The sequence below is a fragment of the Fringilla coelebs genome, assembly GCF_963513975.1.
Source record: "Fringilla coelebs genome assembly, chromosome: 2".
NCBI lineage: Eukaryota > Metazoa > Chordata > Aves > Passeriformes > Fringillidae > Fringilla > Fringilla coelebs.
This window is the reverse complement of record NC_140029.1, coordinates 59872274-59878057: the sequence shown is the minus strand read 5'-3', so window position 1 is coordinate 59878057 and position 5784 is coordinate 59872274.

Sequence of the window (5784 nt, the reverse complement as noted above, 5' to 3'; positions counted from 1 at the left end):
TTTACCTGGAATCAAAGCCAGCAAGCAGTTGCTTTAAGTTATGTAATTTCTGAATAATAGAAACTGTTTAAAGAACAATCTGTATGTCCTTAATTGTTTCCATTAGTGCAGCTTTATTGTCATGATCAAATTGTAAATAACAATAGAGAAAAGGAATTAACAATCTATGTACTGTCTGTGCTTGTACTTCTGAATACTAGTTTGCAGGGACCTAGAGATGCTCAAAAGCCATCTGGATATGCTCCTGGGCACCTGGCTCAAGATGCCCCTTCTTGAGCAAGGGGGTTGGACAAGGGCACTTCCAGGGATGCCTTCCGACCTCAGCCTTTCTGTGATTCCAAGAGAGATGAACTCAGAAGGTTGTGCTAAATGTGCCTTGTCCGTGTGCCACTCTGTCTTGGCAATTCAGAGATAGCCGGATGTTGTCATCATAGAAACACCACGAATTGCAAATATTGACAGCACCATGAAAGTAACTTCATTCCTTGCTAACCATTGCATGCTGTTTTAAGTTTGCTGCTTTTCCTTGCTTTCCTGATTATGTGGGCTTTTCTGGACCATTTGTTATTCTTCTTGTTGTCTTTGTATTGGACGTGTTATTTTCCTACAGTGTCAATTGGATGAGCTTGGTAAAATAGAAAGGCTGTTAGAACAGGTGTTTTTAATAGGACGAGTGAAGTCTGCAGCTGTTAGGTATTAAATGATAATTGAAAATTAAAGAGGAGGAAGGAAGGATATATTTTGTTTCTCCTGAGGAATAGGAACCTAGATTTTGCAGTGATGCTGGGAAAGTGCAGTGGCTTTTTCCCCACTACTGTTACTATGCCTGTGCAGTAGAGACACTTAGGCTTTAAAATCTTATAAATGTTAAAAAGATTTTTGGATATAGACTATGACTACAAGTCTCTTGACGTAATTGCAGTTTCTTGATGCACTGAGATCATGATGATGCAGTGCAGGCTGGGCAGTGATTTCTTTTGCCTCACTTCTGGCTTCAGAATTGATACATTTTTTCCAAAGTTAAAATTTTATAACCTTCAGAACCGAATGTTACTCTGCTCTTCAATGCAACCAACCAAGGTGGATGGGATTTAGGAAGGGGTTTGTATGCCTTACCTCTTGACATTTACTGAACAGTGTCTGCTTTTTGGAAGTTTCTCAGAGCATGAACTTGGGACATGTTTCAGAGAAGAATTTTTAGCTTTGGTGTGAGGCTTTTCTTGACCTTCAGAGAATTCTGAGTAGCTGGTTACTTGATATGTAGAGCATTTGCCCATCCATATGGGATGCTAACATTGGAGTTGATTTGATTTGGAATAGGTACTTGAACTCCTCTCTCTCAGATAAGTGCTTTGCTGCTTTTTATTTATGCGCAAAAGCATTTCTTTCTTTTTAATGTAGAAGGAAGACAAATGTCTGAGTGCTTCACTTTGTCACAAAATTGGGTTCTTGTCTCTTGGCCAGCCTTGCTTTATAAATGTCTTTCAGAGTACTTAACAGAGCTTAGAAAAGGCTTGCTGTGGGGAAAAGCCTAGGTAAACATATCTTAAATAGAAATTAAAAAATAATTTGAAGATGTGTTCTGCCAATCAAGTTGCTCTTAGTTACTGAAGAGAACGTAGCAGAGGTTCCTTTGTCTTTTGCTTACTGAAAGACCATGGGAGCATTATGTCAGATAAACACAATATATTCTTGTATTAAGTGGGTACTGTTTCACTGCTTTGAGACTCAATTCACTTAGCTTAAGGCAAAAAGTGAAATTAAATGCATTGCTACTTACGTACTCTTGAGGCATATGTAATGCAAATATAATGCTTTAGCTTCAGGCTAAAACTTGTAGCAATCAAGTGGTAGAGCTCCCTGTCCATCTCAATCCTGTAAACCAAGTCTGCAGGTCTAGACATAATTCCAGCATGTTTCTGAGCACCAGCAGATAATCTGTGTGTGTTCCTCCTTCAAGTTAAGCTTGATCAATAATGGCATGTCTTGTTGCCTTTTAGGTAGAGGGGAATGTCTGGGGCGGGGGGGGGGAGGGAGGTGTTGGGTTTTTTGTTTGGAGGGGGTTGGATTAAATCAGTAGGCAAAATTTCCTTAGAAAGCTGGGGGGGAAAGGTGCTTCATGAACTTCATGAACAGTGTGTTTTGTTCTTGTCAAAACACACACATGCAAAATGGTACCAGAAGCTGTAGATCAAGTAGCTAGCAGTAGCTTGGGCGTTGAATAGAGGTTCTGAAAACAAAACAGTGACAAAGGGAATTTCCTTTGGGACTGGAGAGGGTGAGTGGAATATATAGCAGCACTAATAATGAGTTGGCTGGAGGAAGGGAACTGCCTGCAAGGGCAGAGTGGATGATGTTTTAATTGCATTCAAACTACTTGAGGGTTTTTTCCCCCAAGCCTTTTGGTCATCTGTACATAGTACTGTCTGGAAGACCACGGCAGTGTCACCTCAGTGCTCTGAAGTGATGTGATGGCCTCAGTGATCTGTGTACTGATGGAAATACTGATGGAAGAGGCCAGCAAGATGTAACACTTCCTATTTAATGCTATAGATGGGATTGCTCTCTGCTCCTGCTCTTGGGGAAGATGCCTGCTGCAGCTAAAGGCTGCCTCTCTCATCTTTGATATATGTGCTTGTGAAAGACCAGTTTGTAGACGTGTATTTGTAAAAGGCCAGCTGAGCCTCTCAGAAGGAGAGTTCAGTCTCTCTTTTGCCTGGTTCAGTCTCTTTTGCCCTTTCTGAGCAGAGATTCTGTCCACCCAGATGTGTCAGTCAGCAATCAGTTCATTGCCAACTGTAGTTTTATGCTTCACTACTTTTTTTTTTTTTCCCTGCATTGCATGGAACAAGTAATTAGTCTGTTCTTCACTGAAACTTTCTTGGAATTTTTTTTGTGCTGCTGTAGGGGTGAAGTGTTACATGGGAGGTGGAAGCCACATCGCCCCATGGCTTCCAGCTGCTTTTTGCTTTTTCAATGTAGATATAAGTGGAGGGTGATTCCTGTATGAAAAAGGACAAAGGGTTCATTTGTTTTAAGTGGGGAGAAAGGAAACTGTAGATTTAGTAAAAAGACTCCTCCTGCCTTCCCATCACTGGCTTTCAATCTATTTAACCGTATGAGATTGTTCCCTGTTTTCCATCTCTTTTTCACCAGCCCGAATTTATCCCCTTTTTCTGCTCTAATCTGCTCTGCCATTCTAATCCTTCTAGTAAAATCACATGAGTAATTAAGTATTAAGGATAGTGCAGTGCTGTGAGAAACATACACCCACCTATGCTGGGAGACACTGTTGATGACAAACTCATTCCTCTTCTCCTTCCCTAAACTTTGGCTAAAGGAAGGTTTCTAGTTGTTTTCTGCTGGCCCAGGGTCAGATTCAAGGAACACACTGCTCCATACTTCCCCAAATGCTGACATGTTAACCTCTTTTGTGTGCCAAGGCATGACATTTGTGATGGCAGCGAGAAACTTACTATTTTACTGGTAGTAAATAGTGTACAGTAGTGAAAGGATCACTGTGGATGGTTAGAGCTGGAGTCTAAGCCACAACCGCAGGGAATATTATGACATCTTTTCACACTGTTGGCTTTTTGGTTTTACTGCCATCCCTGTGTTGTCTCAGAACTTTTCCTTCAAAATCAGATTTTGAAGGAAAGGTTAGTTTTTTCCAACCTGGCTGCAGCACAAGATCTTTACTTTTCTCTCTTTGAATCTGATATGAATGTAAATAGGAATTTGCTTACTTGAAGCTTGAGTTGGAGGAGGCATTTTGTTGCCTACCTCTTGGAAATAGATAAACATTATGCTTGCTGTGGCTTTTGTGGCATGGTGTGTACAGACATGTTCTTGAGATGTACATGCCATATGTGACAGCTCTATATCCATGAGCACGATGCTTTTTTTACTTAGATGCTTTCTGACTGCCTATAGAAAGCAAAGGATTACAAGCTTTTGTTAGAATGTGTAGACGTGGCAATCACCTGCAAGAAAGTTGGTTTTGTGTCTTCAGAAGGAGGCTGTTTTATTGGAGGACACAGAGAGAAGCAGATGACAGGTTGCCTCAAGATGCAGAAGAGAGCAACAGTCTAGGTCAGACATACACACAGTCACACTTCTTTCTCTTTGCCTCCAGTGTTTCACTTGCTGATGCCCTTCTTTTCCTTTTCAGACACTTCTTGAACGAGTATGTGAAAGAATTGTTACACCTTCTACATTGAAAAAAGCACAGAAAGCAACTGGGTTCTTTTTAATGTGTTTGTTTAATCTGCAGTAAAAAAAAAAAAGGAAAACTGACTTTTCTAAGCATATGATAGATGTACTTCTAAAACAACATAATGATCAAGGTCATTTTCAGTTTAAAAAGCAGAAACTCAAATTTAAAAGGCCTTGAAATTCCACTTTAAGAAGTTCATAATTTAAATATTTCAAAGCAAGTCTGTCCTTCAGATTAAGGGAAGGTGAAGTTTATACTAAAAAGCTACAATAGAACAAAATACTGAATTCTACTCTCATCTTATTCTCATTTAACACTTTGCTTTTCAGATATGCAGTTTAGCATTCCACATGAGGTTGTCTTTACTTTCTTTAAGCCACGATTATGTCAAATTAATTCCTCTTTTCTGTGTGTCATGCAGTGTTAATAATATTACTGGGCTTGCAACATCTCAAGAGCTGTTTAGTCACAAAAATGAATGCTCCAGAAAGCAGACTTTAAGAAAAGCTGAACCATTTTGTTAATAAAGATGATGTAGATGGCTCCATAAACTTGGAGGTAGGGTTCAAGATACATAGTATGGCTAAAGGCAGTGTAATACCACTATTTTTGTTTTTCAAGGCTAGAAATACTAAGTTGTTCCACCTTTGAGTGTTTCAGCTTAGTACCTTCCTTAGAGATTTGATGTGTAATGAGATCAGTCCCAATAATTGCAGAGTTTGCATTAGCAAGAAGGGTGAGGTGAGAAAGGAGAGGGGGGGAAAAAAAAGGCTTTTCTTTTTTTCCTCTCCCTTCTGGTAAACAGTTTTCTCTTGTGGGGAAGGGTTGTGAGCTTCAGCAAAGCTAAAGGAACTGGTGTGAATGGCTGCTATCCATGTGAAATAAAGAGGGGTTGTAATCTTGTGTCAAAAGTGTCTAGTTCAAGGATTTATAAATAACAGTGGCTGTTGTAGATTCTGAAGGGTCTTGAGACTCCTTGGTCTGTAACTGCATGTAAATACTTTTGCTGTAGTAGCTGGATAGCAGATACTTGTTAGACACTACAGCGGTATCATGGATACAGGATTCTTGATGCTGGGGCTTCTTTGATGTTGGGATGTGCGAAGGGTTTTGATTCTGCGGCCACTCACATTCCCTTCCACAGCCCCTTTTCCTGCTGTTTGTTTCCGATTTAGCACAATGTGCGCTTTCCCGTGTCCCCTGGAGCAGCTTTGTGGGAAAGGTATGCTGTAATTGGTTTATAACCATTCATAATGACCTGGCAACTCTGAATAGCAACAGGGAGCAACTTAAGTTGTGATTTATTTAAGTAAGCTACATGGATTAAAGGCACTCCCAAGTGTACAAGTTGAGCTAGTTGCTTAATTGGGTGTAAATTTTCACATATAGCTTGGAAAGAGAGGCGTTTGTTTTGAAAGGCTGAATTTAGATGTATGGGCAAGCTTATGGACTGCTGAACCAATTGTAAGCAAAGTTTAATATTGTCTTTTTTTGGGATGTCTCAGTTTTTTTAATTCAGCAAGTGCTAATATACCCTTGCTTCTTGTAAAGCTAATGGAATATTAACT